Consider the following 20,322-nt stretch of genomic DNA (forward strand, 5'->3'; position numbering starts at 1 on the left):
ATATGAGAGGATCATGGGACAGGAGGCCCAGGGAGAAGGAAAGTGGGGAGGGGGGAAAAACCCAGAGGATGGGCAAGGGGTATAGTCAGAGGGACAGAAGGAGAAAAAGGAGAGTGAGAGGAAAGAATGTGTGTATAAAAATAAATAACGGATGGAGTACGAGGGGGAGGTGGGGCATTAGCGGAAGTTAGAGAAGTCAATGTTCATGCCATCAGGTTGGAGGCTACCCAGATGGAATATAAGGTGTTGTTCCTCCAACCTGAGTGTGGCTTCATCTTTACAGTAGAGGAGGCCGTGGATAGACATGTCAGAATGGGAATGGGATGTGGAATTAAAATGTGTGGCCACTGGGAGATCCTGCTTTCTCTGGCGGACAGAGCATAGGTGTTCAGCAAAGCGGTCTCCCAGTCTGCGTTGGGTCTCACCAATATATAGAAGGCCACATCGGGAGCACCGGACGCAGTATATCACCCCAGCTGACTCACAGGTGAAGTGTCACCTCACCTGGAAGGACTGTCTGGGGACTGTCCCACTTCCTCCAAACTGAAGGTGTAGCTATGGGCACCCGTATGGGTCCTAGCTATGCCTGCCTTTTTATTGGCTTTGTGGAACAATCTATGTTCCGTACCTATCCCCCACTTTTCCTTTGTTACATCGATGACTGCATTGGCGCTGCTTCCTGCACGCATGCTGAGCTCGTTGACTTCATTAAGTTTGCCTCCAACTTTGATCCTGCCCTCAAGTTTACCTGGTCCATTTCTGACACCTCCCTCCCCTTTCTAGATCTTTCTGTCTCTCTCTGGAGGCAGCTTATCCACTGATGTCTACTATAAGCCTACTGACTCTCACAGCTATCTGGACTATTCCTCTTCTCACCCTGTCTCTTGCAAAAATGCCATCCCCTTCTCGCAATTCCTCCGTCTCCGCCACATCTGCTGTCAGGATGAGGCTTTTCATTCCAGGACGAGGGAGATGTCCTCCTTTTTTAAAGAAAGGGGCTTCCCTTCCTCCACCATCAGCTCTGCTCTCAAACGCATCTCCCCCATTTCATGCACATCTGCTCTCACTCCATCCTTCCGCCACCCCACTAGGAATAGGGTTCCCCTGGTCCTCACCTACCACCCCACCAGCCTCCAGGTCCAACATATTATTCTCCGTAACTTCCGCCACCTCCAACGGGATCCCACCACTAAGCACATCTTTCCCTCCCCCCCCTCTCTGCTTTCCGCAGAGATCGCTCCCTACGCGACTCCCTTGTCCATTTGTTCCCCTCATCCCTCCCCACTGATCTCCCTCCTGGCACTTATCCTTGTTAAGCGGAACAAGTGCTACACATGCCCTTACACTTCCTCCCTTACCACCTTTCAGGGTCCCAGACAGTCCTTCCAGGTGAGGCGACACTTCACCTGTGAGTCGACTGGGGTGATATACTGCGTCTGGTGCTCTCGATGTGGCCTTCTATATATTGGCGAGACCCGACACAGACTGGGAGACTGCTTTGCTGAACACCTAGGCTCTGTCCGCCAGAGAAAGCAGGATCTCCCAGTGGCCACACATTTTAATTCCACATTCCATTCCCATTCTGACATGTCTATCCACAGCCTCCTCTACTGTAAAGATGAAGCCACACTCAGGTTGGAGGAACAACACCTTATATTCCGTCTGGGTAGCTTCCAACCTGATGGCATGAACATTGACTTCTCTAACTTCCGCTAATGCCCCACCTCCCCCTCGTACCCCATCCGTTATTTATTTTTATACACACATTCTTTCTCTCACTCTCCTTTTTCTCCTTCTGTCCCTCTGACTATACCCCTTGCCCAACCTCTGGGTTTTCTCCTCCCTACCCCGCTTTCCTTCTCCTTGGGCCTCCTGTCCCATGATCCTCTCTTATCCCTTTTGCCAATCACCTGTCCAGCTCTTGGCTCCATCCCTCCCCCTCCTGTCTTCTCCTATCATTTTGGATCTCCTCCTCCCCCTCCCACTTTCAAATCTCTTACGAATTCTTCCTTCAGTTAGTCCTGACGAAGGGTTTCGGCCTGAAATGTCGACTGTACCTCTTCCTAGAGATGCTGCCTGGCCTGCTGCGTTCACCAGCAACTTTGATGTGTGTTGCGAGACTCAAAACCAGCATTGTTCTGGTCCATTGGGTGTTCTTGTACACAAATAGTTGAAAGTTAATATGCAGGTACAGTAAGTAATTAGTAAAGTAAATGATGTGAAGCTTTTAGTGCAAGAAAATTTGAGTTCGAGATGTCTTGCTTTTGATGTGTAGGTAATTGGTCATATTTTACCTGAAATAATGGCATACAGATCTGGTGTGCCTCCCTAAGAAAGGACCAAATTTTGATAGAGGGAGTGCAATGAAGTTTCCATAGACTGATTCCTGGGATGGTGGGTTTGTCATTTACATTTTTTTGGCATCTTGATGAGAGAATTGACAGAGATGGTTTTGTTTCAGGAAAGTAGCGCTGAGGTCAGGCATTTATAGGAAGGGCATATAAAATGATGTTTTTCACAGTATCTCAGTACATATGACGATAACAAGCCAATTTAATTTACCAATTTACCACTTTATTACATTATACTTCATCTGCTAATTTTGTACATGCACCCTTTGCCAGTTGAGTGCTCCTTGTAACTTGCTGCTTTCCTATCTAACTTTAAAGATTATCTAAAGCTCTGGATGAAGCAGGTCCTTTCAGTTGCATCCTTTTTGGATATGGAAGAAACAACAATATAATGATTTAATTTTTTTTCAGGATTGTAGGAGATTCCTCAATCAAGTAAATGGAATGCTTGGAGGAAAAACATGGTAAAATATTTATTTTGTTTTCCTTTTAGATTTTTTGTTACATGCAGTATGTAACAGTCTGCTGTTAGTATTGTAGCCAGGTTGTCCAGTCAAACTGCCAGCTGTATGGTGCTACACTATCCAGTGGGATCCCAACTGAAGGTCATCACCAATACTTATTGTTATCTTCCATTCCAGTAGAACCTCAAAGTTTTGTAATAAGGTCTAAAAGCTCATCTTGATTATTATTATTTCACACGGGGTATTTATTTAACCAACATTTTCTTGTCCTGTCAAATGACAAGATCATGGCCCAACTGGCCACATTTTTGTGCTATTGAGGGGATGTTGTTTTGTTGGAAATCCTTTCTTTCAAGTGAGGGTTTCTTTAACTAATATCATTAGAAGGGATTATGTGATCATTAACTGCAATAGCTTACAGAATGCAAATTTACGACTGTGTTTTAGTGTTTTCAACAGTTTCTGCTTAATTTAGATTATAAACATCTACAAGCATTTTGATTTTCAAACATCTCTTTCCTGCTTTTAAATGGCACTATCAACAGGTCAGGGCCACAGAATGCAGTTCAAGCAATTTAAAAAATATATTTTCCAAATGGATATGTGTCCCAGATGTGTTGTATTTTCCCGCCTTTTGTAGCTAAGGCAGTAATCTTGTCCCTATCTTCAAAGTTCCTTGAGGAGGTATTGATTAAGTATGAGCACGTAGTCATTTGAAATTATGCTTAAATGTTAAATAAGTTGAGAGATTTAATTGAAAATTGACTGAAAATATCATGATTTTTCTTAAGTGTATTTTCTCTTTAATGATTTGGTTCAGCTTGCATTTATGAAATCCAGTCATTCTGAAATGGAAGTTGAGGCTAATCTTTGTGTCAGTTTCAAAAGTTACCTGGAAAAAATATTTCTTGAGAGGTGAAAGTCATTGATAGGGTTGGTAGAATTACTCTTTCAGAGTCAAAAGGAAAAGAAGGGCAGAATCAACTCTGCTCAAAGATTCTTCCATTCTTGCTAATCTCATGAATGGGAATTTGGATTTAGTAAATCTGTCATCGTTTCTAACTTGAGCATTTTTCTTTTCATCTGCAGTGTTTCTACTTACCCTTGTTTGGAAGTATTTCTTGATAATTGTGAGGTAAGCTAGCTATATAGTAAGTGAGCTTCACACACAAAATGCGGAGTTCTTCCAGCATTTTGTGTGTGTTGTTCAGATTTCCAGCATCTGCAGATTTTCTCTTATTTGTAATATGTGAGCTTTCTATGATAGATCTCAATCTTAGAATTTTGAAAATATGATATGAATATACCTTGTTCTACTTTATTCTACCCTTGTGTATCTGCCAAGTTTGATTCTGATACTTGGGAAAATCAAATGTTGCTATTGACTATAAAGAATGTGACCCAAGGCTACTCCTGCGATTCTGGGTGATTTGAACAGGGAATGAGTCCTCTCCATCTTTTAGAACTTCAGTATCTCCTAACTTGCTATGGGATAAGAATTGAATAAAATTTTCTAAATATGGGCCAATCAAAGTTTTCTACAAGGAGAAAATGGTGGGTTACAAATTCAGTTGTGTATCACATTCTATATACTGTATATAAAATCGATTGTGAAATTAGTTGCTTTGTTATCTGTCTACATGCAGAAGGCACCCAGGCAGATAGTGAAATATTCTTAAGCATGGAAGAGGTTAAATGAATACAACATGCAACCCATTTCTAATAGTGTCTACCTGCCAAACAGACTCTGATCCTATCAGAGTAGCCATCAGAAATAAATTATGTCATTAAAAACAATCTGGTTCCTTCACTGTTTTACAAAGACAAAACTGCAATGTAGAAAATATCCAGATGTCAGATTACCAGTGAAAATAATATATAATTGGTACCCTTCTGGTCAGAAATTAGAATTCACTTCTTTAACTGTTGAAGTATTGTGGTAGCACCAGAATGGCCACCACTCAAAAGATTGTGAAATCGTCTTCACACCAAAGAGCACCAGCGTTACCCCATAATTTCCATCCAGTATGGTATGGAGGGACTTTGAGGTTTGCTACATGTGGTTCCTGCAAGTTATTGCAAATAACTCTTCCTCCTTTGTATCTTCATATTTTCATTGGTTGTCTACCTGTATTGCTCAGAGGTAAGGGTAGTGTCCATAATTAGGCTCCATAGTTTAATAATTTGTACCTTTGGTTCTACATTTTCCCTGTCCAGTTTCCAAGCAGCAGCTTTAAACCAAGGTGGATCTAATGGATGAGGTGTAATTCCAGCTTTAATTCCCCAAGGTCTTAATTCATTGTAGCTCCAGCTAAAGCAATGGTTGGTGCCTGTATAACTGTCCCTGTATTAACTGATATGTGAAATTGCTGGACACTGGAAGATGCTGAGGAATGGTTTGGCTAAAACCAATTGCTCTGGTAACCATAGTTTAACTATCCTTCAAGGCAGATATGGTTAAAAATCTTTGATAATAGATCCCCAAGAAAGTCTAAATCAATGTTTCCCTATGTTTTTTTTAGCCCAACTCCCCCCAAAGCACTTTTATACTTGTCAATGCCCCCAAAGCACCTTCATACTTGCCAGTGCCCCTGTTAGGCACAATATACTTTCTGGCACTCCCATAATGTAAAAACATATCTACTGTATGCTAACATGAAAAAAATTATTCTGTTTTAAATATTTATTTTTCTTTAAACCTAGCTTACAAAGTACCTGTGTGCTGTACTGCAGCTTTGGTATCAATGATATCCTTGAGCTTGATGGTTTTTAGCAACCGTTGAGATAACTGGTTCAACTTGTGACAGCAAAAGCCTCAATTCCCAATGCATAACAAAATCCAAGTGGTTTCTGTTTTTATTAAGTACGTGCTTCACTGCAACGAAGCCTCTTTCAACAAAAGAGGGTGGAAATGCAATGAAGAACAGTTTGGCTCTTCTCCAAAGACAAAGAAACTTCGTATAACAGTGTAGCCATATACCACAAAAGCCAACATTTTTGAAAAGCATGTTTGCTTCTTCATCATTCTGGATTTTGATAATTTCTTCTTGCAAGCTCTCTTCCTGTTCTTTTTCCTTCCACCTTGCTTGGGTTCAAATCCTTGAAGTGATTCTGAAAATCCTTCATTGATTGCAGATGTAAGCAGTACTGTTGCAAATCACTTTCTGTAAAAGAGAGTGCCATACCTTTCATACAGGGAAACTGAGAACATTCTTCACCCAACGTTTTGCTTATATATTTCCAATTTTCTGATAAAAGTGGACACCACATTTTTTGCCTGGATTAAATTAAAATTCTCATCCTGCAGTTTCGAATTTAGAATGTTCATTTTGTCATACAGATCTGCTAGGTATGGCATTTCTCAACGTAGAAGGTCAATCTTCTTCCCAAGCTCTTGTCGACTTTGAGCAAAAATTCTACCTCATTGTTACAAAGATCAAAGGAACGTTTTAAGTAGCAGCACTTGTCAGTGTGAAGAAGAAAGCATTCAAACTCTTCATCGTTATAAGACCATAAGACACAGGAGCAGAATTAGGCCATTCAGCCCATCAAGTGTCCATCATGGCTGATCCTGTATCCTACTCAACCCCACACACTTGCCTTCTCACCATATCCTTTGATACCCTGACCGATCAGGAAACTATCAACTTCCACCTTAAATATACCCATGGACTTAGCCTCTACCGCAGTCTGTGGCAGAACATTCCACAGATTCACCACTCCCTGGCTAAAAAAAATTCCTCCTTACCTCTGTTCTAAAAGGTCTACCCTCAATTTTGAGGCTGTGCCCTCTAGTTCTGGATACCCCCACCATAGGAAGCATTCTCTGCACATTTTGGTAGGTATCAATGAGATTCTGCCCCCCCCCCCACCCCCTGCATTCTTCTAAATTCCGGTGAGTACAGGCTCAAAGCTGCCAAATGCTCCTCATATGTTATAACCCCTTCATTCCCGGAATCATCCTCATGAACTTCCTCTGGACTCTCTCCAATGACAACACATCCTTTCTGAGATATGGAGCCCAAAACTGTTGACAACGCCGAGTTTCAGATGCACTAATTTATCATATTCCTCAGTTCTTTTAGGGCTGGAAAGTTAGCATGCAGACACTGCAAGTAATTTTGAAAGCAAATAGACTGTAAGCCTTTGATTATAAAGTGGATAAGAAAGACACGGATGTTAGGGAACATGCGGGAGTTAGTAATAATGTCATGAAGAGAGTCCTTAGTATCGAAGAAGAGGTGCTGGAGGACTTATTGTTTAAAAGTAGGTAAATCTCCTGGACGAAGTCAAGTGTATTCTAGAACATTATGGGAAGTTGGAGAAGGAAGTGTGGAGCACCTAACAGAAATGTTTGCATAATCGTTAGCCACAGGTGAAATGCTGGAAGACCAGACGATGGCTAATATTATGCTTTTATTAAAGAAAGCTGCAAAGAATTCTTAAGAACTACAGACTGCTGAGCCTAATGTCAGTGCTGGATAAATTATTGGAGGAAATTCTTAAAGACAGGATTTACACGTATTTGGGTAGTCAAAGATTAATTAGAACAGAATGGTAGAATACAGACCCTTTGGTCCACATTGTTGTACTGACCTATATATATCTACTCCAAAATCAATCTAATCCTTCCATCCTACACAGCCCATAACCCTCCATTTTTCTTACATCCATGTGCTTATCTAAGAATCTCTTTAATGTTCCTATTGTATCAGCTTCTATCACCACCAGGCACTATTGTTCCAGGCACATACCACTGTGTGTGTGTTTAAAACACCTGCGCCTGACGTCTCCCCTAAACTTTCCTCAACTCATTTGAAACAGTAATCCTCTGCTATTGGCCACTGTTAGTCTAGGATAAAGGCACTGTAGCTATGCCTCTCATAATCTTATACACCTGTATCAAGTTGATTTTCATTCTGTCTTGCTCCAAAGAGGAAAACACTAGCTTTCTCAGTCTTTCCTCATGAGACATAATCCAGGCCACATCCTGGTAAATCTCCTTTGCACCATCTCTAAAGCTTCCCCATCCATCCTAGAATAAAGTGAACAGAGCTGAACACAATACTCCAAGTGTGGTCTAACCAGAGTTTTATAGAACTGCACCATTACCTTATGGCTCTTGTCCGCTGAAAGCTAGCACACCATACACCTTCCACTCTATCAACCTGTGTGGAACGTTGAGGGCTCTTGGACTTGGACCCCAAGATCCCTCTACTCCTTCACATTGCTAAGATTTCTGCCATCAGCCTGTACTCCACCTTTTAGTTTGACCTACTGAAGTGTATCACTTGACACTTCACTGGATTGACTCTATCTGCCATCTCTCTGCCCAACTTTGTATCCTGACTGTATATCCCATTCTAACTTATCCACAACATCACTAACCTTCATGTTTTCTGTGAAGTCCTTCCTTCCACTTCCTCATCCAAGTCAATGACAGGAATCACAAAGGGCTGGGGTATCAGATCAGGTCACTGTGCATCACCACTAGTCAATGACCTCCAGGCAGAATGTGGTCCATTTACTACCACTTTCTACCTTCTCTGGGCAAGCCAATCCCAAACGCATGCAGCCAAATTTTCAACGATCCCATGCATTATCACCTTCTGGATAAGCCTACTATGGGGAACCTTGTCAAACATCTTACTGAAATACATATACACTACATTCACCACTCTGGCTTCATCAATTTGTTTCAGCACTGTGACAGAGAGCACTCGGTAAACAGACTCCTTAAACCTTCACGGTTACACGCACAATGAAGGATGTAAGAAATAAAGTCAATTCAATTCAACAAACATTGCCTTGTCACTTCGCTGTTCAAGGGACGGCTGTGCAAGCACGTGGATGTCAGCGAGTTAGACCGGCACGAAGTTTAAAAGGAGACAGCTTTACAGAGCGGGCATCAAAGGAGCGGGTGACAGAGTAGGAGGGCTTTGGTTCAACAAGGCTTTGGTGATAGCGGTTCAAGGCCAGGTAGGTTAACTGTGAAGGATAGAAACAGGAAGTATGTCTGTGAGGCCTGCGTTCTGTACTGGATGTCAGATGTGGGAAGTCTGGGAGACTCCCAGCCTCTCAGAAGGCCACATCTGCGCTAGGTGCGTCGAGTTGGAGCTCCTGAAGGACCGGTTTAGGGAACTGGAGCTGCAGCTCAATGACCTTCGTCAGGTCAGGGAAAGTGAGGAGATGGTAGAGAGGAGCTATAGGCAAGCAGTCACACTGGGGCCTCGGGAGACAGTTAAGTGGTTAACAGTCAGGAGAGGGAAAGGCAAGAGGCAGATACTAGAGAATAGTCCTGTGGCGGTCCCCCTTAACAATAGGTACTCCTGTTTGAGTACTGTTGGGGGAGACTGCCTACCTGGGGGAAGCAACAATGGCCGCGCCTTTGGCTCAGATTCTGGCCCTGTGGCTCAGAAGTATAGGGAAAGGAAGAAGGCAGCAGTAATTGGGGACTCTATAGTTAGGGGGGGTCAGACAGGCGATTCTGTGAATGCAGGAAAGAAACACGGATGGTAATTTGCCTCCTAGGTGCCAGGATCCGGGATGTTTCTGATCGCATCCACGATATCCTGAGGTGGGAAGGTGAACAGCCAGAGGTTGTTGTACATATTGGTACCAATGACATAGGTAGGAAAAGGGAGGATTTCCTGAAAAAGGGCTACAAGGAGTTTGGAAGGAAGTTGAGAAGCAGGACCTCAAAGGTAGTAATCTTGGGATTACTGCCTGTGCCACGCAACAGTGATTATAGGAGTAGAATGAGGTGGAGGATAAATGCGTGGCTGAGGGATTGGAGCAGGGGCCAGGGATTCAGATTTCTGCATCATAGGGACCTCTTTTGGGGCAAGTGTGACCTGTACAAAAAGGACGGGTTGCACTTGAATCCAAAGGGGACCAATATCCTGGTAGGGAGGTTTGCTAGGCTACTGAGGAGAGTTTAAACTGGGGGGTGGGAACTGAACTGAAGAGACGGAGGAGGGGGCTGTTGGCTCACAAATAGAGAAAGCTTGGAGAGAGGGAGGATAGGCAGGTGATGGAGAAGGGATGCACTCAGACCAATGGTTTGAGATGTGTCTATTTTAATGCAGAAAGCATCATGATCAAAGGGGATGAGCTTAGAGCATGGATCAGTACGGAGCTATGATGTTATGGCCATTACAGAGTCTTGGATGGTTCAGGGACAGGAATGGTTACTTGGAGTGCCAGGCTATAGATGTTTCAGAAGGGACAGAGAGGCAGGCAAAAGAGGTGGGGGTGTGGCACTGCTGATCGGAGGTAGTGTCATAGCTGTAGGAAAGGAGGAAGTCATGGAGGGATTGTCTACTGATTCTCTGTGGGTGGAAGTTAGAAAAAGGAAGGGGTCAATATCTCTACTGGGTGTTTTTTATAGACCACCCATAGAGGAGCCATATGGACATAGAGGAGCAGATAGTGAGACAGATTCTGGAAAAGTGCAAGGTTGTCGTGGTGGGAGATTTTAATTTCCGAAGGACCTGTATTGTGCTGTAGGTTTTCTATGTTTCTATGTTGTTGGGCTGAGTGCACACACTTCAGTGTCTTCCGTGGTATATTCTCATAATGGGTCCTAAACCGAGCTGATGCATTCAGATTGGCCTTTCCCACCATATACAGTGGAGTATTCCATTTATATAGTAATTGGGATGTGTTTATGTTGTTTGTATACTGTATTAAATATAGATAGAAGAAACAGAGAAAAACTACAGCGCAATACAGGCCCTTCGGCCCATAATACTGTGCCAAACATGTACTTACTTTAGAAATTACCTAGGGTTACCCATAGCCCTCAATTTTTTTAAGCTCCATGTACCTATCCAGGAGTCTCTTAAAAGACCCTATCGTATCTGCCTCTACCACCATTGCTGGCAGCCCATTCCATGCACTCACCACTCTCTGAGTTAAAAAACTTACCCCTGACATCTCCTCTGTACCTACTTCCAAGCATCTTAAAACTGTGCCCTCTCGTGATAGCCATTTCAGCCCTGGGAAAAAGCCACTGACTATCCACACGATCAATGCCTCTCATCATCTTATACACATCTGTCAGGTCACCTCTCATCCTCTGTCACTCCAAGAAGAAAAGGCCAAGTTCACTCAACCTATTCTCGTAAGGCATGCTCCCCAATCCAGGCAACATCCCTCTAAATCTCCTCTGCCCTTTCTGTAGTCCATGTCCTTCCTGTAGTGAGGTGACCAGAACTGCGCACAGTACTCCAAGTGGGGTCTGACCAGAGTCCTATATAGTTGTAACATTACCTTTCGACTCTTAAACTCAGTCCCATGGTTGATGAAGGCCAATACACCATATGCCTTCTTAACCACAGAGTTAAGAAGGCATATGGTGTATTGGCCTTCATCAGCCTGTGCAGCGGCTTTTGAGTGTCCTGTGGACCCAGACTCAGAGATCCCTCTGATCCTCCACACTGCTAAGAGTCTTACCATTAATAGTATATTCTGCCATCATATTTGACCTACCAAAATGAACCACCTCACACTTATCTGAGTTGAACTCCATCTGCCACTTCTCAGCCCATTTTTGTATCCTATCAATGTCCCACTGTAACTTCTGACAGCCCTCCACACTATCCACAACACCCCCAACCTTTGTGTCATTAGCAAATTTATTAACCTATCCCTCCACTTCCTCATTCAGGTTATTTATGAAAATCACAAAGAGAAGGGGTCCAAGAACATATCCCTGAGGCACACCACTGGTCACCGACCTCCATGCAGAGTATGACCCATCTACAATCACTCTTTGCCTTCTGTGTGCAAGCCAATTCTGGATCCACAAAGCTGTGTCCCTTTGGATCCCATGCCTCCTTACTTTCTCAATAAGCTTTGCATGGGGTATCTTATCAAATGCCTTGCTGAAATCCATATACACTACATCTACTGCTCTAATTTCATCAACGTGTTTAGTCACATCGTCAAAATTTCAATCAGGCTCGTAAGGCACGACTTGCCTTTGACAAAGCCATGCTGACTATTGCTAATCATATTATTCCTCTCTAAATGTTCATAAACCCTGCCTCTCCAAATGTTCATAAACCCTGCCTCTCAGGATCTTTTCCATCAACTTACCAACCACTGAAGTAAGACTCACTGACCTATAATTTCCTGGGCTATCTCTACTCCCTTTCTTGAATAAGGGAACAACATCTGCAACCCTCCAATCCTCCAGAAACTCCCCTGTCCCCATTGATAATGCAAAGATCATTGCCAGAGGCTCAGCAATCCTCCTTTCTTACCTCCAACAGTAGCCTGGGGTACATCTCGTCTGGTGTCGGAGACTTATCCAACTTTATGCTTTCCAAAAGCTCCAACATGTCCTCTTTCTTAATGTCTACATGCTCAAGCTTTTCAATCGGCTGTAAATCATCCCTACATTCACCAAGATCCATTTCTGTAGTGAATATTGAGTACCTCAGCTATCTCCTCTGGTTCCATACACACTTATCCACTGTCACACTTGATTGATCTTATTCTGTCATGTCTCACCCTCTTGCTGTTCACATACTTGTAGAATGCCTTAGGGTTTTCTTAATCCTGCTCGCTAAGGCCTTCTCATGTCCCCTTCTGGCTCTCCTAATTTCATTCTTTAGTTCCTTCCTGCTAGCCTTATAATCTTCTAGATCTCTAACATTACCTAGTTTTTTGAACCTTTCGTAAGCTCTTCTCTTCTTCTTGACTAGATTTTCAACAGCCTTTGTACACCGTGGTTCCTGTACCCCGCCATCCTTTCCCTGTCTCATTGGAACATACCTATGCAGAATGGGGACAGGGGAGGTTCCAGAGGATTGGAGGGTTGCAGATGTTGTTTCCTTATTCAAGAAAGGGAGTAGAGATAACCCAGGAAATTATAGACCAGTGAGCCTTACTCCAGTGGTTGGTAAGTTGATGGAAAAGATCCTGAGAGGCAGGATTTATGTGGCAAATATCTCCTGAACATTTGCCACATTTCTGCTGTACATTTCCCTGAGAACATCTGTTCCCATTTTATGCTTCCAAGTTCCTGCCTGATAGTTTCATATTTTCCCCTTACTCCAATTAAACACTTCCCTAACTTGTCTATTCCTATCCCTTTCCAATGCTATGGTAAAGGAGATAGAATTGTGATCACTGTCTCCAAGATGCTCTCCCACTGAGAGACCTGACACCTGACCAGGTTCATTTCCCAATACCAGATCACATACAGCCTCTCCTCTTGTCGGCTTATCTACATATTGTGTCAGGAAATCTTCCTGAAAACACCTAACAAACTCCACCCCATTTAAACCCCTTACTCTAGGCAGATGCTAATCAATATTTGGGAAATTAAAATCTCCCACCACGACAACCCTGTTATTGTTGCACCTTTTCAGAATCTAACTCCCTATCTGCTCCTCGATGTCCCTGTTACTATTGGGTGGTCTATTAAAAACACCCAGTAGAGTTATTGTTTCTAACTTCCACCCACACAGACTCAGTAGATAATCCCTCCATGACTTCCTCTTTTTCTGCAGCCGTGACACTATCTCTGATCAGCAGTGCCACGTCCTCGCCTCCCTCCCTGTTCTTTCTGAAGCGTCTAAAGCCTGGCACTCTAAGTAACCATTCCTGCCCCTGAACCATAAAAATCTCTGTAATGGACACAACATCATAGTCCAAGTACTGATCCAAGCTCTAAGCTCATCCGTGTTGTTCATGATGCTTCTTGCAGTAAAATAGACACATCTCAAACTATCGGTCTGAGCGTATCGTTTCTCTGTCTCCTGCCTATCCTCCCTCTCACACTGTCTCGAAGCTTTTTCTATATGTTAGGTAGCTGCTCCTTCCTCCGTCTCTTCAGTTCGGTTCCCACCCCCAGCAATTCTAGTTTTATCCCTCCCCAATAGCCTTAGCAAACCACCCTTCCAGGTTATTGGTCTCCCCTGGATTCAAGTGCAACCCGTCCTGTTTGTACAGGTCATGCCTGTCCCAAAAGAGGTCCCAATGATCCGGAAATCTGGATCTCTGACCTCTGCTGCACTCTGTCGGCCATGCATTTTTCCTCCACCCTCCCATTCCTATACTCACTTACGCGTGGCACAGGCAGTAGTACCGAGATTACTACCTTTGAGGTCCTGTTTCTCAACTTCCTTCCTAACTCCCTGTCATCTGTTTTCAGGACCTCCTCCCTTTTCCTACCTATGTCATTGGTACCAATATGTACCACAACCTCTGGCTGTTCACCTTCCCGCTGCAAGATACCGTGGACGTGATCAGAAACGTCCCGGACCCTGGCAACTGGGAGGCAAACTACCATCCATGTTTCTTTCCTGTGTCCACAGATACTTTTGTTTATTTTGTATGTGATTGTAACTACATTGTGGGATACATCATATTTTAATTCATGTTTAGTCTAAGTTAACTTCATTGGTAATTAAAGATGGTATGTCCTAGTGCCTATTAAAAAGGGAGCTCATTGCCATCCATTGGAAAAAGAATTCCCACTGGACAAGTATAAGTACGGAGGTATTATTGTGCTTTTTGGTAGATATCTTTTTGTAAATATTGGCAGTTTTCTTTTCACTACTTTTGCAAATTTTGATAAGTTTGATTTTTTAATGTACTTTATAAATGCCCTCGGACTGAAGTGCTAAATGACTCCAGCTATTTTTCCTTTGGTGATGATCCACATATTTAACAGTCACCGGCTTGAAAACGTAAATTATGCTCGTGATGCAAAAGCAGCTGCTCACAAAGGGAAGTTGATTATCCAAGATAAGACTTCCAAATACTTGTAAATCATAAATGCTTGTAAATCTAAGAATTCTCTCCATTAGTTTGCTCACTGCTTATGTAATGCTCACTGGTCTATAATTCCCAGGATTGTCCCTATTATTTGAACAATAGAGCAACAATTGCCATCCTCCAATCCTCTGCTAAAATTCCTGTGACCAGGGAGGTTGCAAAAATCATCATTAATCTTAGCAATCTTCCCTTGCTTTCCATAGCAACCTGGGGTACCGTATATCCCGTCTCATCCCAGGGACTTATCAATTGTAATGATTTTCAAAAGCTTCGACTTTGCCTCTTTCTGTGGGTGCGATATGTTGCCTCCCTGGTTCCAGGATCAGGGATGTCTCGGATTGGGTCCATGGCATTCTCAAAGAGCAAGGGTGAGCAGCCTGAAGTCTTCGTACATGTTGGCACCAATGACATAGGTAGACAGGTGAGGAGGTCCTGAATAGGAAGTTCTGAAGCAGGGTAGTAATCTCTGTATTGCCATCTGTGCCACGTGCCAGTGAGGCTAAGAATAGGATGATTTGGCAGGTGAATTTGTGGCTGAGGAACTGGTGCTGGGGGCAGGGGTTCAGATTTATTTGGATTTCTTCTGGGGAAGGTACGAACTGTACAAAAGGGATGGGTTACTCTTGAACCAGAGGGGGTCTAATATCCTTGCGGGCAGGTTCGCTGGAGTTGTTTGGATGGACACATTGTTTTGAAAGGCCAGACAGGAAGGCAGAGGGGGTGGCATTGCTCTGTTGATAAAATGAAATCAAATCATTAGAAAGATGTGACATTGGGTCAGAAGGTGTTGAATCATTGTGGATAGAGATAAGGAATTGCAAGGCTAAAAATACCCTGATGGGAGCTACATTGTATATGCAGACCCCTCCCCCCCCCCCCCCCCCCCAACGGTTGTAAGGATGTGGTCTACAGATTTCAACAGGAGATAGGAAATGCATGCCAAGAGTCATTGGGGAGTTTAGTTTTGAGGTAGATGGGGAAAAATATGTTGGTGCTGAATCCCAAGAGGGGGAGTTTCTAGAATGCCGACAAAATGGCTTTTTACAGCAGCTTGTGATTGAGCCCATCAGAGGATCAACTATTCTGGATTGGATGTTGTGCAATGAACTGGAATTGATTAGAGAGCTTAAGGTAAAAGAACCTTGAGGAGAAAGTGATCATAATATGATAAAATTCACCCTGAAATTTGAGAAGGAGAAGATAAAGTTGGATGTATTAGTATCACTGTGCAGTAAAGGGAATTACAGAGGAATTGGCCAGATTTAATGGCATCCTAGTAAATCTTTTTTACACCCTCTCTCTAGCTTCCACATCCATCCTATGAGAGGATCAGAAGTAAACACAGTACTCCAAGTGTAGTCTAACCAGAGTTTTATAGAGCTGCAGTGTAACCTCACTGCTCTTGAACTCAATCTCTCTCACTCATGAAGGCCAACACGCCAGGCGTCTTATTAACTACCCTATCAATTTGTGCAGCAACTTTGAGGAATCTATGGACGTGGACTCCAAATCCTCTGTTCCTCCATACGTCAAAGAATCCTGCCATTAGTCCTGTACTCTGCTTTCAAGTTCAACCTTCCAAAGTTTATCACTTCACACATATTTAGATTGAACTCCATTTTGCCACTTCTCAGCCCAGCTTTACATTCTATCAATGTCCCGTTGTAACTTATGACAACCTTCTACTAACCTATACTTACACTTCTTCATACAAGTCATTTATAAAAATCACAAAGAGCAGGGGTTTCAGAACAGATGCTTGCAGAACACCAGTTGTCACCAACCCCCAGGAGGAATATGCTCCATGTACTGCCACCCTCTGCCTTCTATGAGCAATCCAATTTTAAATCCATGCAGCCAAGTTTCTCTGGATATCTTGCCTCCTGACTTTCTGAATGAGCCTACCATGGGGAAATGCCTTACTAAAATTCATATACACCACATCCACTGCACTACCTTCATCAACAAGAGAAAATCTGCAGATGCTGGAAATCCGAGCAACACACACTAAATGCTGGAGGAACACAGCAGGCCAGGCAGCATCTTTACAAAAAAGTACAGTTGACGTTTTGGGCTGAAGTGCTTCGGCAGGGCTGGAGAAAAAAAAATCTGAGGAGTAGATTTAAAAAGGGGGGGTGGGGTCTCACCAATATACAGGAGGCCATGCCGGTAGCACCGAGCACAGTAAATGACCCCCAACATACTCACCTGGAAGGACTGTTAAGGGCCCTGGATGGTAGTGAGGGAGGGGGTGTAGGGGCAGCTGTAGCACTTGTTCTGCTTGCAAGGATAAGTGCCAGGAGGAGGGAGATCAGTGGGGAGGGACAAATGGACAAGGGAGTTGTGTAGGGAGCAATCCCTGCAGAAAGCTGGGGGGGTGGCGCAGGGGAGGGAAAGATGTGCTTGTTACCTTTATCAATCTGTCTTGTCACTTATTAAAAAATCATTTAGACCTTCCTGGATACATGTAGCAAATTCTGGCCCATCTACATCCTTTGCAGTAAGGAGGTGCTAATCAATATTAAGGAAGTTGAAGTCATCCAAGACAACGACCTTGCTATTTTTGCAAACACAAAATATTCTGCAGATGCTGGGGTCAAAGCAACATGCACAAAACGCTGGAGGAACCCAGCAGGTCGGGCAGCATCCGTGGAAACAAACAGTCAATGTTTCGGGCTGAGACCCTTTGTCAGGACTGAGGAGGGAGGGGGCAGAGGCCCTATAAAGAAAGGGGGGGGAGGGTGGGAAGGAGACGGCTGGTAGGTGCCAAGTGGAAAACCAGTAAGGGGAAAGATCAAGGGGTGGGGGAGGGGATAGGCAGGAAAGGTGAAGAAGGAATAGGGGAAAGCACAACAGGTAGTAGTAGGAGGCAGAACCATGAGGGAGTTGATAGGCAGCTGGAGGAGGGGGCAGAGTGAAACTGGGATGGGGGAAGGGAGGGGGAGGAAATTAACGGAAGTTGGAGAATTCAGTGGTCATGCCAATGAACATTGCTATTTTTGCATCTTTCCAAAATCTTCCTCCCAATCTGCACCTCAGTGTCTGTTGCTATTAGAGAGGGATGGGGGGGGGGGGTTGTCTCTACAATACTCCCAAAAGAGTGATTGCTCCTTTCCTGTTTTTGACTTCCACCCACATTGACACAGTAGAGGATCCCTCCACGTTGTTATCCCTTTGTGCACCTGTGATACTATCCCAGTAATGCCATTCTTCCATATCTTCCTCCCTGTCTGTTTTGAAACATCAAAACCCTGGAGCTGCTAGTAGCGATTCCTGCACTGTGACAGCCAATTCTCGTTCCATGTACTGATTCATGCTCTAAGTTCATCCTCCTTGTTTTTGATACTTGCATTAAAATAAACATACTTCAACCCATTCAGCTGACTGTAATTATGCTCTATCCACTGCCTATCCCTTCCTCACAGTCTGTCTACATCCTGCAGCTATGTTTACACCAGCTGCTCAATCCTTTGACCTATCACTCTGATTCCCATCCCTTAGTAGTAGTTAGCAAACCTTTGTGCAGGGGAAATCATGTCTCACAAATGTGGTTTGAGTTTTCTGAAGATATGGCGAAAACAATAGTTGAGGCGAGAGTGTACCCTGTAATCCAGTCTGATCTAATCAATTGGATACAAAATTAACTTCATGGTAGGAGACAGGGTAGTAGCAGAGGGTTGTTTTCAGACTGAAGGACTATGACTAACAGTATGCTGCAGGGATCAGTGCAGGCTGACTGTTGCTCATCTACATTAACAATTTGGATGAGAATGTAGATGGCATGGTTAGTAAATTGGAGGATGACACTAAAATTGATGGTATAGTGGCCACTGAAGAAGGTTATCCAAGGAATAGCAGATGGAGGTTAGAGAAATGTGACATGTACTTGGTACCATAGTCCAGGGCAGGACTTGCACAGTATACATATGGTAAGGCCCTGCGAAGGGTTGTAGAATGGAAAGGCCTAAAGATGCAGGTACATATTTTGTTTAAAGTTGCGACATGCTTGCCTTTATCAGTTAGAAAATTGAGCACTGGAGTTGAGACATCACGTTACATCTGTACAAGACACTAGTAAGGCCACATTTGGAGTACTAAGAACAATTCTGGTCCCCCGATATAGGAAAGATGTTATTAATCTAGAAAGGGTAGAAAAACGATTAACAAATATGATACTGGGAATGAAAGGTTTGAGTTGTGAGGAGAGGCTATATCAAATCTAGTTATGTAAGTTGATACACAGTATATGCACAATATTTGCTGTGGATCCTAGCTGGAAGGTGTTCTGAAAAATCTGACAGATTTGGAAAAAAAAATGAACAAATGCTGGGCATACTGAGCAGGTCATACTCTTGTGGAGGGAGAAAGGAAACAGACAGATAAACTGAGCATCAGTACTGAAGAAAATGGTAGCTGCCATTCATTATAAAGTGTGGGATAACAGGGCACAAGGTAAATACAGTATTAGCACAGGAATAGAAGAACATTGGAGCAGGAGTAATTTATCTGGTCTCTCAAGCCTACTACCCTACATTTGTTATGATTATGACACTCTGCCTAAGATCTCATTTAATTTTCTGTGCCAGGTTAATGGGATTAGGCAAATTCAGCTTTCATTCTGGAAGAGAAATTATGTATGTTTGACGACCCAGCTGGAGTTTTAAAAATGTAGGTGTTGTAACTTTCAAGTCTAGTCAAGTTTTACTGGCATTGAATATCATCACTGCATCCAGCCGCATGCTTTTCCTCCATACTCTTGTCATTTATTGAACCTTGGACCACAAGCACAATATGTAAATTTGGCTTTAATGGAATGAGTTGAGATCGATAGCCTTGTTTTAGCCATGTCAGCTAGCTCTGGAAATTGTTCTATTTGTGGGGCAATCTGTGCTTTAGCATTCAAGTTAGCATTAGGGATTACATTATCTGCTATTATTTGAACTTCATATAAAGTACCCAATTCAGACTGCATGTTCTTGTTGAGCAAGTCTTGCATTCCTCTCCTTGCTGTTTGATTGCATTTCTGAAGTTTGTCCAGATCACTCCTTGAAGAAATGCTTTCCTTTCTGTATTTTTCAAAATACTTGATGGTTTTCACATTCAATAAGCTCATGGTACGCGGTGACTAGTGTGGTACAGAATTTCTTGAATCTCTCTGTTTTATTTTATTACTGATGACAGTAGAAATGGAGTCACTTATCAGGTTCAGTCTGTAGTTTCTTACAAAGGAAACTTTGAAATGCATTTCATGGGCTGGATAGCTACTGAATACATTTTTCATTGCAACTTGATGAGAAGTGAATATGTCATTAATTGCCTTAGTATGGGCACAATACAATTTATATGCACTGAAATCACAAGTAGCTCTTTAAGAGCTTAATTTTATTCCCGACTAGACTGTGGTATTTTCTGTCACAGTCTTGGATTACCTTGTCAAATTCAAAGCTCATCAGGCATTTGATGGCAACCTTTGACGTGTAGTTATTCATAACTTTTAAGAAATTAATAATTGCAGATTTTCCAAGCTACACATTTGAGGTACAGCAATGATAATAGTTATCTTTGTCATCTCCTTAAACAGAATGCACGCAAGATCAATTTTTGATTTTATGTGTAAGTAATTCTGATATAACTCTTTTTCAGAAAGAAGAGTACTTTCAGAATCTGTTTCTACAAACTTTGTAAATATATTCCTTTAACACTTTGTTATCAAG

The sequence above is a fragment of the Mobula birostris genome, chromosome 2, assembly GCF_030028105.1.
Source record: "Mobula birostris isolate sMobBir1 chromosome 2, sMobBir1.hap1, whole genome shotgun sequence".
NCBI lineage: Eukaryota > Metazoa > Chordata > Chondrichthyes > Myliobatiformes > Myliobatidae > Mobula > Mobula birostris.